The sequence below is a fragment of the Tamandua tetradactyla genome, chromosome 17 (assembly GCF_023851605.1).
Source record: "Tamandua tetradactyla isolate mTamTet1 chromosome 17, mTamTet1.pri, whole genome shotgun sequence".
NCBI lineage: Eukaryota > Metazoa > Chordata > Mammalia > Pilosa > Myrmecophagidae > Tamandua > Tamandua tetradactyla.
In genome coordinates, this window is record NC_135343.1 from 75,978,533 (window position 1) to 75,997,224 (window position 18,692).

An 18,692-nucleotide genomic window follows, 5' to 3' on the forward strand; every position below is an offset into this window, starting at 1 on the left:
ATTTCTGTCCCCCAAGTCAAGAGAACTAAAAGAAACAGTCTTTGACTATTTGACATTTTTTAATGCATGCTGATTTATTTCCATAATGTATTGTTATTCTTCCAGTTTAAGTTCTGTTTTCTTTCAAATTCCCTTGTTTTAATATTTCAGCTCTAACCATCAGGTGGTGATTAGTAGCTTTTCATCCAGATACTAACTCTCCATATGTTTTTTTCTAACCGTTTAAACAGAAAGCTCAGTTCTTATTACTACAGTGACTTTTTGTTTGTTTTGCTTATTCATAAGAACCGATCCCTAGAAGGAAGTATTTTTCCTCCCCTTTTCCCTGTCTCCTAATGAATATTTGCGAGAAGGCATCTGCTTCTTAATACTTGGTTTACTTGAGGGGTTCCTCAAACCCAATTTTACTTCTTCTGCTCAAATATAGTAGAGTTATTTAACAAACATTGTGAATTTGTAGCCCTCTGCTTTCTACTGAAACTGGAAGTTTACTAAAAAATAAATGTACCTTTAACACCCCCTCCACCCAACGTCAGGCTCCATAGGTGTTTTGGGAGGATTTGCTTTGAGAAGTATGTTAACACTGAGTTCTAGTTGGTAATGTTTGGGAAATACTGTGGAGTCTTTCCTTTTTTGTGAGTCTTGTCTAATCCAAGGAATAAAATACACAGAAAGAGCACTGTTATGTAGAATGTTCCCTCCCTTCTATTCAGCAATTGATTCTAGACTTTTCTGGATGGAAGAAAACAATGAATTATCTGCTGGAAGAGCACATGGAGTGATGTGGTGAACCACAGCTATTCACAACCAGCAGCTGAATCTACAAATGTAGATTACCACCTGGGTTATTTTTGATCCTTTAAAAAAGGCCTAGAGTACTTAGGTATGTTTCCCATTTTCTGTAATTCTGTAATGTTAGCATCTGTCTTTGAGCATTGTTGATATTTAATTTAAAAACAAAACACAGGAAAATGTAATCTGTTTTGATCGAAAGTATCAAAATGGTATATGATGTTGGTATCAGTGTATCTGCTCTGTTCTTTGATGTCTTTCAAACTACATAAAGCACATTTTCTTTTTCTTATTTTTTTTAACTTTGAAAGAAATCCTGTATACATTAGGAGAATAGACCCTATTGTTGTTTGGCAGTCTTGGAAGGATCTGAGATTTTTTTCCTTCAGTTGAACTACACATCACCTGATTCTTATCCTCTTAGTAGAAAAGATATTGTTGTTCCATCAGATTATCCCTTCATCCCAGTAGTTGCAGCCTTTGCACAGATGAAGAACTGGACACCCTGAAGACCTGCATATAACGTTATGAATATTTCCTGTGCGGATTCAGATTCTTTACTGTCACTGCCACTGCCACCTCATTTTGTTTTATTGAGTATTAAGATAAAGTGCAAGGTAGAACGATAAGGGAGAGTGAAGATGACTGTTTCTACAAAAGAGTACAAAGGCCATGAAATGTGTTCGCTGTTGGCATATTTGATTTGGTTGTTTGGGAAGGAATGATATAAGCAGGTGATAGTAGTGAGAAGTGGGGAAAGTAGCCTTTAGAATAGGCCTAGCCTTGCTCAGACATATCTCCCCCATGCCTTTCATCAACTAGAGAGTCTTGAACTAATGAGCTCCTACTATAGATTGCCTACATTGTTGGATTAGTCTTGGTCGATTAAGAAAATCTTATTTTAATAAGATCTTCAGTCCTCAGTCAGGCTGAGGTTAAGCTTATCGAATTCTGATTCTGAGTACTTAAAAAAAAGATGTAATTATTCATCATTTAAGGAGGTCATTTGGCAGGTATTTTCAGACCAGTATGACCCCCAATGTTAGAGCCCAGGACTAAGGAAAGTACAAAACTGTGGACTGTAACCACTAACACTCATCTCCTACTCTCTAGTTGTCTTACTCATGGATAAAACAAGAACTTGTTCCACCCCCCGCTTCCACCAGACAACACTTCATCTTCAGTCAAACTATTCCTCTTAAAGAAAAATAGGAGAAATTGAAGATTTGACGATAACTCTCTTTTATGTGCAAAATCATATATACAATAAAGATGGTAGGTGGAGGAGTGACAAACTTGGCTTTGAGGCCTCTTTTTTTTTTCTCTCGCATGGGCAGCACCGGGAACTGAACCTGGATCTCCGGCGTGGCAGGCGAGAATTCTGCCTGCTGAGCCACTGTGGCCCTGAGGCCTCTTTTTAAAAGTTGAAACTATATCATCATCATAAATGCTTTAGGTTTACAAGATTAGAATTTAGACACCCTGCTGTAGTTTAGATAGCTGCCACGAAGTGGATGGTAGGGCCTACGCTGTGGTTCTGTGGACCAGTTAATTAAGCTTTGTCCAGGAGTAGATAACTGCACAAAAATTTACATACACTTCAGTTATTTATACTTTGTATAAAATTATTGCAAAATTCTGAACCCATGCATGTATGTGCTTAAATGACGAAAATAATATAGTACAAGATTAAAAGAAATTCAAAGAATCAATAACATCAGGATCTTTCATCTGCATGGAATTGATTTCTTGACCAGGTACTATAGGCTTCCTTTACTAACTTGCCGAAAGACATCTTTTATCTTTCTTAAAGGGGTTTGTCTTTTTTTTTTTTTCCTCCTCTTGATGCCGTCATCTTATACCCAGTGGTCACCGCCGTCTTTGGTGAATACTTGTGTGATGGGTCGGTTCTGGTGTCTAAGCTCGGCCAAGTGACTCTGCCCAGTCATTGGGTCAGCAAGCACCGGCCTGACTGTTGCTGCGAGGATATTTTGTGGCTGGTTGATAAGCCGGAAGGCTGGTGTATGACATCATCAGGCAGTTGATTGCATCTGTGGCTGATTACATCTGCGATCAACTAAGGCCTGTCTTCCCCCAATAAGATAATCATTCTGTTGAAGGCTTTAAAGGAAGAAGAGAGACTCTTTCACTCTTCTTCAGTCAGTGAGCCTCTTCTGTGGAGTTCGTCCAGACCCTTTGTCAGAGCTGCCAGAGTCACAAACTGCTCTACAGATTTTGGACTCTTCCATTCCCATGGTTGCATAAGACACCTTTATAAATCTCATATTTATAGACCTTTCCTGATGGTTCTTTTTCTCTAGAAAACCTTGACTAATACAATCTGGAATTTGCCAGGTAATTGTTGTATATTTTTTCTTAGCCCTCCAAAAAAAGCATTATTCCCATTTTGCAGATGAGGAGCCCAAGGTTCCAGGGAGCTTAAATACCTTGCTCAAAAATCTCATGGTTAGCAAGTCACTGTCTGGACACAAAGCCAGGTCAGCCTGACCCCACAGCTGCTGCTGTTCTTTAATACGCAGTCTGTGGGAGGTAGAGTAGTCTAGGAGAAAGGCTTTAGAGTCAGCTAGAACTTACAGACTGTGACCTTCAGCAGGTGACTTAATTTCTACAGCTCCAAAGCAGGGATAATATCTCAAAGATTGTTAGTTCACTTTAAAGTGACTTAGTATTCTGATCAGTAAGCTCTACAAGGGCAGGGGTCTTTCTTTTGTTCACTGATGTATCCTAAATGCCTATAGCTGTGCCTGGCATATTTCTAGCTGCTCAGTAGATACTTGCGGAATGAACAATGTCTGGCACTTAGTAGGCACTTGTTAAATAGTAATGTCTAAGTGCATCATTAGTCATCTTCAGTCTTAACATCAGAGCATAGTGACCAAAATAACATGCTGTCTCTGATCTGATTTATTTCAAAGACCAGCAAATGAGTAGATTATGCATGTGCTGACAACTTCTAAATCTTTTAATTGATTATTGATTCACGTTCAGGGGTGTTGTCACATCTAAACAAATTTGTTGATCCCACCAATAAGATCAGTTATGTTACTACTCTTGTTTTTTCACACTGATTTTTAAATATTTTTTCTCAATATCATTTTAGTACATCTTTTCCTTTTAAAGAATTATGAAAACAAAGAATATGAATTTTTGAAAGAATAGGCAAAATAATTCCATGTCATCTGTACACTGATGTAAAGATACACAGGCTTAAGTGACAGTTATGTTTAGTAGATCCTGGGAATGAAAATGATTTGGGACTAGTATCCTGATCTCTTTCTCTTTGTAGCACATTATGTTGTTTTATTCATTGCTCTATATTTTTGCTTTGTAATTTATATACTAACATCTCTGCGGCACATGGGTGCAGCTGCCAGGTTGGCCTGATGTGAAATTACCACCTGTGCCCTTTGTCCCTATTATAAATTAATGATACAACAATTTATATGTCTCAAAAAAAACAGGCTGAATTTAATAATGCTATTTGATATGATTTTTAAATTGAGCACACATTTTTATCAAGCAAATCTGTTGCCATCTTAAGAATATCAAGGAAAGGGTCAGCAAGAATTGCATCTTCTAACACAAATATACTGAAAAATAAAATGTCATTAAATCAGTCAGAGGATAAACTATGTGAGATAACTCATTAAGATATAACATAAAAAGTGTAACGTGTGTGTGTGTGTGCTAGCACTAGTATGTAATAGTACTTTTTGCTGCTTACTTTGGAGAGAGTAATTTCAGTGTGGCTTGCTTCCTCTCTGCCCCAACTCCAGTCTGTGCCAAGTGTGAGAGGTCTGGGGCCGTGGCAGGACCAGACGCCGGTAAAGGACTTGGGTGGGGAGTCTGAGCTCTCCAACCCCAGGGGGCCCAGAAGATGCAAAGCAAGAGAGGAGGGGTCTTTTGGTATAAAAATTTTCCCACCTGAATATTAAGCCATTGGGAAATTACTTAGGGACCTGTTTTAAAAGTAGTTCTGCTACTTTTTAGTGTTATATCCCGTTGTTATTGATTATTTCAGTCTTTGTGTAAGAAGATATACTTCAAACTTAGAAAACAGTTTTGATATTACTCATACATTTGCCATTTTATTTGCTGTTTATTCTTTCCTGCACCGTTGACCTTCTATCTGTGATTACTTTTCCATTTGTCTGAAAGTCATCCTTTAAAATGGCCTTTAGTGTGGGTCTGTGGGTGATGAATTCCCTTCACTTTTATTTTTCTGAAAATATATTTATTTTGCCTTAATTTTTTGAAGGATATTTTCATTGTTTGTAGAAATCTGGGTTGACATTTTTTTCTTTTTCTTTTAGCACATTGAAGAAATTACTCTGCAGTCTTTAGGATTATTATTATATCCTGTTGTTGCTGCTCAGAAGCCAGCTATTGATTTATATTTTTCTCTGGCTGTTTTTACGATTTTTTCCTGTATTTTGTTTTTCTAATCCCTATGATACAGATTTCTATTTCTTTATCCTGCTTGGTATACATTGGACTTCCTAAATTTCTGACTTGATGTCTTTCATCAGTTTTGGAAGTTTCTCTTTCTTCCTCTCTCTTTTTCATTGTGGTAACATATATTAAATGTTAAATTTCCCTTTTTAACCACCTTCAAGCATGCAATTCAGTGGCACTAATTACATTTGTAATGTGCTTCCATCACCAACTTCTGTTACCAAAACTTATATACCAAGTTTTGAGGGATTCTTAACGATTATTCTTCACATATTGTTGTGGCTCTCATTCAGGCCTCTCTTCGATATTTTCCTTTATTTCCCAATCTCTCTGAACTTTTTCTAGATTTTTTTTCTGATTTATCTTCCAGTTCACTGATGCTTTCTTCATCTTTGGTTAATCTGCTGTTAAACCCAACCATCATGTTCTTAATTTATTGTTATTATTTTTAGAATTTCACTGTTTTTTTTCCAGATCTGCTATGCCCCTTTTTGTATCTTCAGCTCTCTGCCACAATTTTAAGCTTGTTCATCTCCTTGAACACAGGAAGCCCAATTATTTTATGCTTCTTATCAAATTCTGTCTGGAATTCCAAAATCGGAATTCCTTCTGGTTCTGTTTTTCTTATTCCTGCTGTTTTCTTGCTCAAGTTGTTTTACATCCTAGTTATATTAAACTGTTTCTCTACATTATATATATTTTTTGCAACAACTTTCAAGCAGACCTTTATTGCATTAATGTGGGACTGTATGTTTTTTAACCCTTTAAAAACAGTAATTAAAAATTATGAAATAGGGCAGGCAACGGTGTCTCAGTGGCAGAGTTGTCGCCTGCCATGCCAGAGACTGAATTTGATTCCCAGAGCCTGCCCATGTCAAAAAAAAAAGAAAGAAATAATTAATGTACAATGTTTTTCTATGTTATCTTAACATTTGAATTCTCAGATACCTTTGCTTTTTCTACTTTTATCCTGAATTCTTTACTGAGTTCATAATTAAAACCTAACCTCTAGAAACTTCCCTAGAAAACAGTTTTGTTAAATAAATTCACACAAAAGTAATAAAAAGATTTGTTTGCAAGAAATAGTTCTAACATCCCATGATCCCATGATAATTATATTGAAACATAGTACATAAACTTGTTTTCAGTGTTAATAAATGTCATGTGAGTTTTATAGTCACTGCCATATTTGCACATTTTCCTCTGACACATTTGCAAGATAATGACAAAGGGCAGGATGACTGGACTAATTCCAGTAAGTCCATATTGCCCAGTGAGATTCATTAAATTGAACTGTTGTTTCCGGTCCCATTTAGACATGGAAATTCATGCCCTGATTTTTGTCTTGTCCCCAGAAATATTCAATCTGGTAAGTCACTCCCTTGGCCTTCTGAAACAGCTGCAGACATCAGGGCATTCTCAGTGAGACCAACAGTCCCATCTCTCTTTCACCTTTCACACGCTTGTTTTGGTTATAATTCTTTGTCTCACAGCTTCTCTACTCATTCATTTAGCAGAAATTGGACAGTCTGTCACATCAGGCTTTGTTGAATGGCACAATGAGTCATTACACTTAGGTGTTGGAGTCATACCTAGCTTTTCCTCTACTAATTTCAGATTTTTCTCTTGTTCATGAAACTCTTGCCTCTTCTTCATTCAGTGTGAAGGTTCTCCACCTGACCATTGAGGTCCTCATTCACACTGCCCAGTCTGCGCACAGCAGAATGATACTGCTGGAGAAGATCGATTTGTTCCCCTAAAATCAGACCCTTTTTGGTATTGGAACTCCAAATACCATTTCCCAAAGTTTATCCATTGGAGGAGCTTTATTCTGAAGGCCGCCAAACTCTCCATTACTTCAAATGCGATCTCCATCACTGGTCAGCAGTGTACAACAGTGTGTCATTTTAACAACAGCCTCCTTTCTATAATGATTGGCAGCATCCAAATTATCCAAAATTATGGTGTCTCCTAACAGCAAACTAAATACTGTTTCACAATGTTCTGTACTCTCTGGAAATGTTAACAAATCTCGGGCAAAGACCGGATCGCCAATGGGTTTAAAATATAGTTTTCCATTTCTTAAATGAGGTAGAGGCCTTTTCCAATCTGGAAGAGTTTTCTTATAAACAGAATCAAGGGGCAACACCTGCTGATGACCTTGAGTTTCATCTAGATATAGCAAGCAGCATCAGTGGTCAGGGTGACCACACAGTCCATGTCACTTGCCAGATGCCAAGAAGTAACCATTGCAGCTCTATCTATTATCTTCAGTTTGTGCTAAATGGGCAATCTTTCCCAAAACATCCACACTGCCTTTAGTATAGTTTGGAAGAGTACATGATATTGTAGGATTTTTTTTTTCAGTTCTTACTGTTCTGATCTCTTTCTTTTCAAAAGTGCTTCACTGTGTATGACCTAGAACTGTACCTGTTGTGCTATAGGAATGTCAATATTATGTGCTTTTAGTTCATTCATAACTGGACCTCTTTTAATTCTGTTTCTTCACGCTGGCATTTCATCTCATCAGGAAGCTGTTTGCTGGTTCAAATAAACTTCTATGCACAATAATAGACTGAGATTATCAGTCCTTCTCTATCGTAAGTGCTGCCATTTGTTGTTGCTTCTTTACATCATTGAAAAACATAAATGGTAGGATATATGGTTCTAATTATAGCTGATATATTTTATTATATCAAATATAATAAAATATCCAGTACTATCCCTTTCAGAACTATTTTCTGCCAGCACTAGATTTGTGATAGCAGCTGAAACATTCATAAAGGAAATTCAAGTGTTCTAACTTTCCTGATAAGGAGTGGTATACAGTATCTTTCTCATTAGAATCTTTAATAGTAGCTGCTATAGTGCCAACCAAACTAATTTCAGTATGATTGCTGTATTCATCCCTGATATTGAGATGTAAATCTTTCACCAAGGTCCTACTGGCAATTGAGTGAACATTAGAAACAGCTTGTGGGAACTGGTTGAATTTTAGGAACTAACTTCACTGGTTGATTAGGTAGAACATCAACTGTAATCTGCTCACTGTTGAGAATATTTGCTTTATCCATCATAAAACCAAACTGGATATAATATATCCCCACTTTGATAGGAATTACTTTATCCCTGAAATAGAAGCAACCATCTTCCTTGTTTTTTGTTGTCGTTTATTTTAGTACAACTAAATGTTTCTTCCTTTGCTGGTGGTCAGGTCCCGCTGCCAGACAGTTTTCACATTTTCATGGAAATACATGTTGGGTTAATATTTTTAATGATACTTTCATCTTCAGAAACAACAGTTTATAATAAAATGAGTGAATAGACTCCCTGCTCAAAAGGAGGCATCTTTATCATATTTAACATTGAGACGAATGGGTTTTTCAGGGTGTGAAAGAATCATTAATTTCATTATAGGTCCTTCTTTGGTATTTTTGTTATAGATGCCTTTAACCCGCATAATATGTTCTCCCCTAGGAGCAAAAATGCTGAACATTCTCAAATTAGTCCTGCTGTTTTCATCTGTTTTATACCGTTGATTTGAAGGAGTGAGCTTCAAATTGCTAGCTTTCATAAGATTTATTTTAACCTTTGGTGCTGGATTACCCCACTGATCACAAAGTTGAGCAATCAGTGGGTTCTTCTTTTCCATTAATTAATGGAATGGACTCCTTTCATTTGGGCCAGTCTATAAGGAGAGGTTTAGCTGGGGATCCAGAAATCAGTTGCACTCGAAAAAAGTCAGAAAACTCATGCCAAAGAAAATAAAGATTCTTATTTCCAGAAGGACCTGGAATAAATCTGATGCCTGTTACACTGTGTGTTTTCCTGAAAAATAGTTTTCAACTTTGAGCTATCAAGTCCAACCCCAGCAACTCCCAAAGTAGATAAAGAACTTGATGAGAATGCTTGAATCTGATTTCCATACTGATCTGTAACTATTACAATAATTTCTCCTTGAAACTCTTGGCCCATCTGTACTGTTTTTCCTCCGTTTAACTCATATTTTAGATACTTAGGTTCATCAGGAAATGGTCTTACTGTAAATGCACTTAAAGACACATGATCATTTTGGAATGAAACCTGACAATAGTGTATATCTTTTATAGATGTTGGTAATTATACATCAGGAAAGAGACCTTGGAACAAGTGTTCTTTGTTAATCTCAGGAGTCCAGTTAACTTTAATTTCTTCTGCTAAAGTTGATGTTATATCAATTTCTCTGTCTCCCTTATCATACATTTGAAAAATAAGATTATACATAATATTGCTTGCTAGCCAATTAACTTTATTCTGACATTTGATCTGGATTGCCTTTTGTCCTTCCACACTGAATATCTGGAGTCATGCAACTTGGCTACTGGGAAGCAATTTAATAGTCTTCTCCACAGCTGCCACATCTTTACAACTAGGTATTTCAAGTCTTGCTTTGAGTGTCTGGTCTTTTTTAATATTCTGAACTTGAATCACAGATCCAGTTAAAATACTAGTTCCAGAACTACTGCAATCCACAGAATAGATTGGAAGATTTGCAACACCTGAAAACCTAAAATGGTCAGTTTTGGTTGTGCTGTTATATTGTCTGATTCATCCAAAACTTCTACTTGAAATGGGAAAGCTCTTCCATTTTCTATAACCAAAATTGCAGAATCAAGTTTCACTTTCAGTTGACAAGGGGGGGGGGGGGTCAGGTAGTAATCTAATTTTCAAAATCTCTGAGTCTTCTTTTAAACCCTGCAGAATAACCTTCAGATTGAAATTCTTGCCTTGACAAGAGTTTACAGGACCCTAACTAAGCTGTAGCACCTCGAATTACACAATTTGGTCCTTTAATTATTTCTTCAGAAAGAAAAGATAAACCACTTGCTTCAAGAATTGGCTGAATATCAGTTACAAGTTGACTAGTGTGGCTAAATTCATCCTGAAACTGTAGAGGGATATTGAATGGGACTCCAACCAAAAAAAGAAGGATCCAGAAGAACAAATGCAAGTTTCTCTGGCTTGCCCTCTTTAACACAAAATTTAATTGTTTTAGATGGTAGTGGTCTTCCTGCATGGGTGGCTGCATTACTTTCATTCAAGACAACTTGTAATTTCAATGTATTGTTCCCCAATTTTTAAATATTTTCCATATTTTTAAATGAGTAAGGCCATTTTCCTCCATGTTGACTAATATGTGAAATTATTTATTTCCACTTGAAGAATGTAATGTAATTTTAAGCTCAACCAGGAGTTTCTTTGACCCTCCATGTCTTGTTCCTGAAGCTTTTGCATGGCTTTCCCTTTTTATTCAGTATTTTAATTATTAATGCACCAGTAGGCATTCCAGCAAGCCTAATCTCATTTGGAAATAATTCATTTCCTTCAGGCCAAGTTACTGACAGCCTATCAAGGAGCCTTGCCATTTCATCGTCTACAGTTTTTTCTTTCTCAGCAACTGTCCTATCCAGCTTTGCAATTGTCACAGTTTTTATTTCATCAAATATTGCTTGAGGTTCCATTGAAATTTGAACTTCTACTCCTGTAGCATATACTTCTCCATCATGATCACATTTCACTAATAAAGAAAACATTTCACTATGCTTCCATAAAAAAGGGGAAGTGTCTTAATTGTCTTAACCAGCTGTCCAGCTTTGTATATTTTTCCATCCCATTCCATTGCTGAGTATGTGGCCCAGGGGCCCTGTTTTTAGAAGGAAGGACAGGCTGTGTAATTATTCCTTCAAGAGTATAAATTATATTTGTCATACTTTTCATGACAGTCCTTCAACCACAAAGCAAATTCTCTGTCAGCTTTCATTCGTGGTTCCTGTCCATTTAAGATCCTTGTGAAAAGGGTGTTCTTATCTTTCAATTGTAGCTCAAGATCCATAAAAGTCAATTTATTTGTGCTGAACTGAAATTTGTCATCAGTGAATACTGCACCAGATATTCTATTGTAGCATTCAATTGGTGTGAACCTTCTTTACTTAGGAGTACACCAAAGCCTTCAACAGATGTATATGGTATTAATCATCCATTCCAAAAACATTCAAAGATAGATCTTTTCTCTCTTGCTGCTTTCTCAAGTATGAAACAATCATCATCATCTTAATTTTTTAATTTTGAGGGAAAGCATGGATCATCAGAATAAGTTTCTCTATCATATAAGAAAGGATGCTATTGGATAATCCCCTCCACTACATGTCTCCTTCAACATGAGCCTTGAACTCAAAACTGTCAGCTGCTGTGTTTATACACATCTGCATGTCATCTTGTTTTTCTCTTAGCTTGATAATCTTAGGTGTTTTCTCTCCTTCAAACACAGAAATTTCAATATCATTGTTGCCAAAATGATAAATACGTGCTCAACTTGTGTCTAAAGAGGGAAGTAATTTTTAACTACTGTATGTGTCCTGGTGCTCCCCTGTGATAACCACAGCAGTAAACCTATCTTTTTCCTCCTCCTGTAAGGATAAGATGATGTAGAAATCGTTCATCATCATTAGTAATGTGAACAGAATCAGATGGCTGTTTCTAATGTATCCACTATATATTGCTTCTTTGTTTTTCTTTCTTCTCAAAATCTTATTTAGAAATCACCAGCTCACGAACATCTTGGGAATATGCAGGTTTGCTTATTCCGGCTGATGGTCCAACAAAGAAAAGAGCTGCTTGCCCCCAGCACTGAAGTAGGAAATGTCACTATTTCAGCTGCACAGCTGAAATGAACTGGATGAATATATCCTGAGTGATCACTTTCAGAGTCACCTTGCCTTGTAAATTTTAACACCCTATACACAGTCCAGATATTAAGCTGTTTAGAGGTCATTCCCCTTCCATGATCCACCACTGCAACAGCATGCTTTCCTTGGGCTTCATCAAAAAGCAGTTTGATCTGTTATTCTTCTAATACTAATGTTTCGAGAAATAACATCATGAATTGTCAATTAATTCTGCAAGAGCAAATGGCAAAAGATTCTGTCCTTCACTTTCGTAATATTCATACATGCCACTTTTAACCCGCGTGTCAGAGTGAGGTAAGGAGTTGGTTCTTTTGTAGCTGTTAGTAGTGACTGACTGACTGACTGGAGCAGGTAGAGAGTGACTCCATCATTAACAGGTTGCATTAAAATTATCACAAGTAACTTCCAACCTACTTGCAATAACAAATGTCTCTTCAGATGAAATGCCCAGTGTCCGATAGACAGAAGCGCGGCCCTCCGGACAGCCGCGCGCTCCGACCTGCACAGCGGCTTGTGGCCGCGCCCCCGCGTGCGGGCAGAGGAGGGCGGACAGCAGCGTGTGCGGGCAGAGGAGGGCGGACAGCAGCGAGGGCGGGCAGAGGAGGGCGGACAGCAGGGCCTGCCGCCGCCGCGCTCGGGACCGTTGCGTGCCCCGACGGCCAGATGCCTCCGCCTGGTGCGACCAAAGACCCCTAACAGCGGTGGCCGCGAGCACGCCGGGCACGGAGCTCACCCGGGCATCGACTCGCCTGGCTCAGACGCACGGCGCTTCCGCAGCCCCGCTCCCGCGCGAGCCTCGGCTGCAACCCGCCACGGAGGCCGCCTCGGGGGCGCGTGGCGCAGGAGAACGAAGCGCCCACGGTGGGTTGGAGGTGGGGTGACCCGCCGGGTCCGCCCAGGGGGAGGGAAGCGTAGGGACTGGCGCGTGAGGGGCATGCCCGAGAGCCGTGGGGCACCTCCTGGAGGATGGCTTTTTTTCAGCCCAGACGGGCCCAGCACCTCTCCGACTCGCCATGACCTCCCCCGGCCCATCTGGCCGGTCCTGGCGCCCGGGCTCGCGCTGCGCGGAAGTAATTTGAGGCCTAGAACGACATCATTTCAGGGTCTGAGGCTTGGTGGCTTAGAAGGGTCCCTGCAGGGGCCATTTCTCTTGCTGCTCCCTGCTGTTCCTAGGCTCTTCGGGGGCAGCAGATTGTTGAACCAAACCCCCCTCTCTGGGAGGCGTGGACTTGAACTGTCAACTTCACCACCCCCTGAGACTGAAGCTCAGGGTTTCACGTATTATCTTTCAGGTTGGTAGATACTCCCAGGATAAAAGCTGCTGATGCTGGGCTCGCTGCTCTGGGTTCCAGTCCTCCTCTGGACTGGGGCCAGTAAGATGCTCAAAACCATTTGTTTGTTTGGGTGTTTTGTTTTGTATGGTTAGGCACCGGCAGTTAAACCCGGGTGTCTGGCATTGTGGGCGAGAACTCTTCTGAACTTAAGTCTTGTCAAATTCTTAGTTTTACATTTGTTCTTTTCACTCATTTTTAGTTTTCCTTCATGTCTACTTTTTATCTGTAGTAATTTCTCTGTTTCCTTTGGGATTTTTTCCCCAATTTCCAACATAAATTCTTAGATTCTATTCTAGTAGTAATTGTCTCAAAATAGAAATAGGAACACCTATTTCATTCACAATAGTGACAAAAAATGACGTTTAAGAACAAATTTTACAAGAAAGCTACATAAGTATATGAAGAAAACTGAAAGGCATAATATAACATTTGAACAAATAGACAAGGCATATGTTTTTCTTGGATGAGAAAATAATACGAAAATGTTACTTCTTCCAAAATTACAAGGTAAATACAATGCAAATGCAATTTCCGTTATGTTTGGAGATAAATTTGGAGGCTAATTTTTTTGTTGTTGATTTTAATTAAATGCTCTTAAAGTTTATATTGCAAAAGCAGTTGCCAGGAGAAGCTAAGTGCAGCATAAAAAGAACATGTAGGCAGACTTGCTTTACCAGATATTGTCACTAAGGAAATCAGTGTGATCTTAGAGCAGGAGTAGACACAGGTTGATGGAGCAGAAAAGAGAAGGGAGACTAGATAACTATACATCTGAGAATTTATTATATGACCAAGTCAGTATTTCAGTACAGTGAAGAGAGGTTGCTTTATAAAGAATGCTAGAAAAGATGATTGCTTGAAAGAAAATATACTGGATTATAACATTAAATGGAAAAAATTTTTTAATTTCATAGAAAAGTAAAAAATATACACACAATCTAGGGGGAGGGAGACAAGAATAGGAGTCCAAAAGCTATTACAGAAAGATAACTAAATTTGAATACACACATATACACATGTAAGAATCAAAGATTTGCATGCCATTATGTTGATAGTAAATGGTTAAGAGACCACTCAAAGGAACCGGAAAGAAAACCTCTTCAAAAATAGAAAATGCCAAAGGTGAAGTTTGCTTTAAATTGTGACTAATGATTAACTCATAGCACTTGATGTTGAAAGACCACTGTATCAGAGTAGTTTAGCTTTTTCTAGTAGAAAAACCTGATTTAACCTGATTGAAAGATAAGGAAATGTAGTAAGCTAGAAGTTTATCAGTGGGGCATGTTTCAAGGTTAGACCTTGGCACCTAACCGTCTCAGCAAGAATCTCTCCACACCAGCTTCTCAACCATCTCTCCTTTCCGTTCTGACTTCTGTGGCGTCAGCTTTATTCCGTGGGTGGTTTTCTTGAGACTCTGTTAGAAACTAGAACTTTCTCCAGAAACATCTCTTTGTATTTCATTGTCCTGAATTCAGTGAGTATCCGTTCCTGGTAAGAGGAGTGGGATTGCCATGACTGGCCTAGATAAATTAGGTGCCATCCCTAGAGCCAGGCTCAATCCTTTGGGGGCTTTGCTTCTGTACCTTTCGAGAGGAGTGGGCTGGATATTAGAGAATAATCCAGTGTCACTGCAATGGACTTGACATTATTCCAGTCGCTAAGGGCCCATGCTGTTATTATTTGTAATGTCTCCTTGACAGTACCAAGATCTTACCTGGTCCAGGAGAGGTCATTGTTTGTAACCCTTACTGCAAAGCTCAGTGTAGTAGAATTATTTTTGCTTTTATTTTTGATGTATTATAGGCATCAAACATATTTTCTGCAAATTTCAGATCTTTTCATTGAAGAACCTTGCAGTTAACATTGACTCTTAACCTGGACTTCACTTGGTTTGGAATTTTAGCAATTTCCCATGAAATAAATATATAAAGCATAAATCCTGCTTATAAATAAACACTTGGGTATATTCGCTTTGTATCTAGGACAGTTCCATGAACTGTAGTTTAAATTTGATACTGTTTCTTTTCAATCTCTGGCCTCAGCAAGCACATAATATTATTCAGGTCCTGCCTTTAATGACCTGTTAAGGCACCAGTGTTGGGAAATTGTGGAATACATTGACCTATTTTCATTCTATCTAGAAAATAAAACATGTTCTGAAGATCCAGAGAAGAGACTCATCAGAAAAGAAGTATTCAGTACTGAAAAGATACACCATTTATAAAAACACTGTGTTCCACAGATTTAGGGCAGGAATGTGAAATGTATGCCCATGGAATTATCTGTGAAGAACCAAATTCAGGTTGGATAAGCAGGATTGTTCACAAGGATCCCATTTTTAGTTTCACCTTTCCAGCTGCAGATCGATTTTTAAGCCCACTGTTTTAGTTTGTTAATGCTGCCAGAAATACAATAAACAAGGGATGAGTTGGTTTTGTTAATGCTGCCAGAAATACAATAAACAAGGGATGAGTTGGTTTTTGTAAAGGGAATTTATTAAGTTACAAGTTCATGGTTATAAGGCCATAAAAATGTCCAAACTAAACTATCCAGAGAAGAATGCCTTGACTCAGGGAAGGCCAGTGTCGGCCCTACGGGGAGGCACATGGCCGGTGTCTTCTGGTGCTTATTCCAAGTTTCACTGCTTTCAGCCTTGATGCCAGTGGTTTCCTCTCTCAGCGACTGGGGGCCTTCACTTAGCTTCTCTGGGACACAACTGTGGGTTCTGGCTTGCGTAGCATCACATGGAAAGCACATGGCAAAGTCTGCTGGGCTCTGCATCTCCAAATGTCCATGTCTAGGCTTCTGCTCTTTCTGTGGCATTCCAAGCATCTCCAAATGTCTGTGTCTGCTTTGGCTCTGAGGCAAATGTGTTTTCTCCAAAATATCTCCCCTTTAAAAGGACTCCAGTAAACTAATCAACACCCACCTTGAGTGGGCAGAGTCACCTCTCCATCTAACCAGAAGGTCACATCCACAATTGAGTGGGTCGGTTTCCATGGAGACAATCTAATCAAAGGTTTCTACGCTACAATATTGAATCAAGATTAAAGACCTGGCTTTTCTCGGGTACAGAACACTTTCAAGCCAGCACACCCAGGGTGGTTTTTCATTAGGAAAAGATTAGGTACTCATTTTGACTCATTAAAAATACATCTATACCATGCCAGGGACCTGGGTTTGATTCCCAGTGCATGCCCATGCGAAAAAAAAAGCATATATATATGGAGGGATAAGGGATGTGGTATGTATGAGTTTCTTCTTTTTCTGGAGTGATGTGAATGTTCAAAAAAATGTTCATGGTGATGAATATGCAACTATGTGATGATATTGTGAGCCATTGATTGTATACCATATATAAAATGTTTGTATGTTAAAAATGTTGCATGTTTGTATGTTAAAGTCTATCAAAAATAGTTTTAAAAATTTTTAAAATAATACATGTATATATGGGGCAGGAGGACAGTGATACTAGAGCTTAGATTATCAGCTTTTAATTCTGAATTCCCTCAGAGAATTTAATGTTTATTCTTATCTTAAAATGTCTAAGGAATGAGTTAGTAGGCATAGAGAGGAATACAAAGCAAGGAAAAATCTAAAGAAAGAGTGCAGAGGGTAGCAGCCTAAACCTAAACTCACTGCAAGTGCTATAAATGACTGTCTCATCTAGAGGAATAATAGTGCAGTAATAATAATATAAGCCCACACTATGTGTTCAGAACTTCTCTAAGCACTTTACTTATCCCGATTGATCTTCACAAAACCTTGTGGGGGTAGGTATTGATATCTACATTTAAAATTGAGGCTTTTAGTCATTAGGAATATGGCAGCATCCGCCGGTAAGATTCAGGGGCAGGACTCCAGTGAAGTCTGTCTGACCTCCTTTTTTGTTCCTTGAATATTGGACTTATGCCGAAGGAAAAATGAGTAATGTTTCCTGTAGGATAGAAGAGTATTTTCTCTAATAAAGAAAATGGTGCTGTTTGAGCCTAAATACCAGTTGGTTTTCAGTGTTCATGCAAGCCCTTTTATTTTGAATCTGAGAGGCATCTTATTTATTGGTATTTTTAGTCCAAAGATATCCAGATTAGCCCATTCAAGACTGTTCTTCAACGTGTACTAACTAGTGCCAATTTGTCATGCTTATTGTCAGCCATGAACTATTACATATCAGTAATCAAAGTGACATAATGAATGATTGCTTAGCTGCTAAATGCACCTTTTATCCTTGGGGAAAAAAAAATTTAATCTGAAAAACAAGGCAGCCTCAGCATTCCCTTTAACACAAATGTTTATTAGATGACTAATTACTTTATCTCAGACTTCCTAATATATGTAATTAGATTTATAGATTTAGATCTAATAAGAAAGTAGGTTCATGTGCAACCTTTTTATTATTTTAAAGGAAGTGTTAAAATGAAATCTAAAATAAATTTGTATTTTTTATATCCTGCATATATTTGATTATAGACTGGGGAAAATAAAGGACGATTTCAGTTGTTATTTAGCTCTATTAAATATCGCTTTGGATTAAAAATAAAAAGCTATTGTTTGTGTTATTCAAACATTGGATGTGATGTTTTAACAGCCATGGGCAAATCTGGATTTCTTTATGCTAATATGAGTTTGAGATAACAAACGCAGCATTCAGTTCCTTCATCCTAAACATACAAATGTGTAAGGATTTGGTACTCTTCCATGCACAGTGAGCTCTCGCACTGGGTTGGGTAGGATTTTTTTGATCATAGACTCAGCTTGATATGCTGGAGGCACTTGTTCTGGCTCTGGTATTATTGCATTTGTGAATTCAGTTGTGTCTTTTAAACTTTGGTTACTTAAACATTAGAGTAATAAAAAGTCCCTCAGTCTGTGTCTGAGACTAAAAGTTTACCCTAGATTTGCCTTTTTATCTTTAAAGCTGCATGTGGTGGGGGAAGCTTGTGATAAAACAATTATGAATCCAGGAGAATGTGGCTATTCTCTCCATAGCATGCTAACTTTATAAAATAGTGAAGTATAAAACTTTCCAGTAGACACAACATCTGAAAGAGAAAACATCAATTTTCTTAGCCTCATATAGACAAATTAAAAGTAGATAGATAACATCCAAATTTATTATTTTTACCATCTAAAAAGCAATGGGATCTTTTTTTTTTTTCAAGGAATGGGCAGACACCAGGAATCGAACCCAAGTCTCCGGCATGGCAGGCGAGAATTCTGCCTGCTGAGCCACATGGCCCACCCAAGATCTTTTTAAAATGAGTTTTACTGATTATAGCCATCTTAATCTGCATATTTAAAAGTTTGTTTTCTTAGAGCAGAATACTTCAAGACAGCATCAATCCTTTGTAATTGCAGGAACTTC

At 38.2% G+C, this 18,692-nt stretch overlaps 1 protein-coding gene and 1 pseudogene across 7 annotated transcripts in view; one reads left to right on the forward strand and one right to left on the reverse strand.

The window, feature by feature from the left end:
• The window catches only part of LCLAT1 (lysocardiolipin acyltransferase 1), a 259,010-nt gene that overhangs the window by 212,641 nt on the left and 27,677 nt on the right, over positions 1-18,692 (forward strand). The gene's annotated exons all lie outside the window — the stretch shown is intronic.
• LOC143661718 (structural maintenance of chromosomes flexible hinge domain-containing protein 1 pseudogene) lies at positions 6,724-12,929 on the reverse strand (annotated as a pseudogene).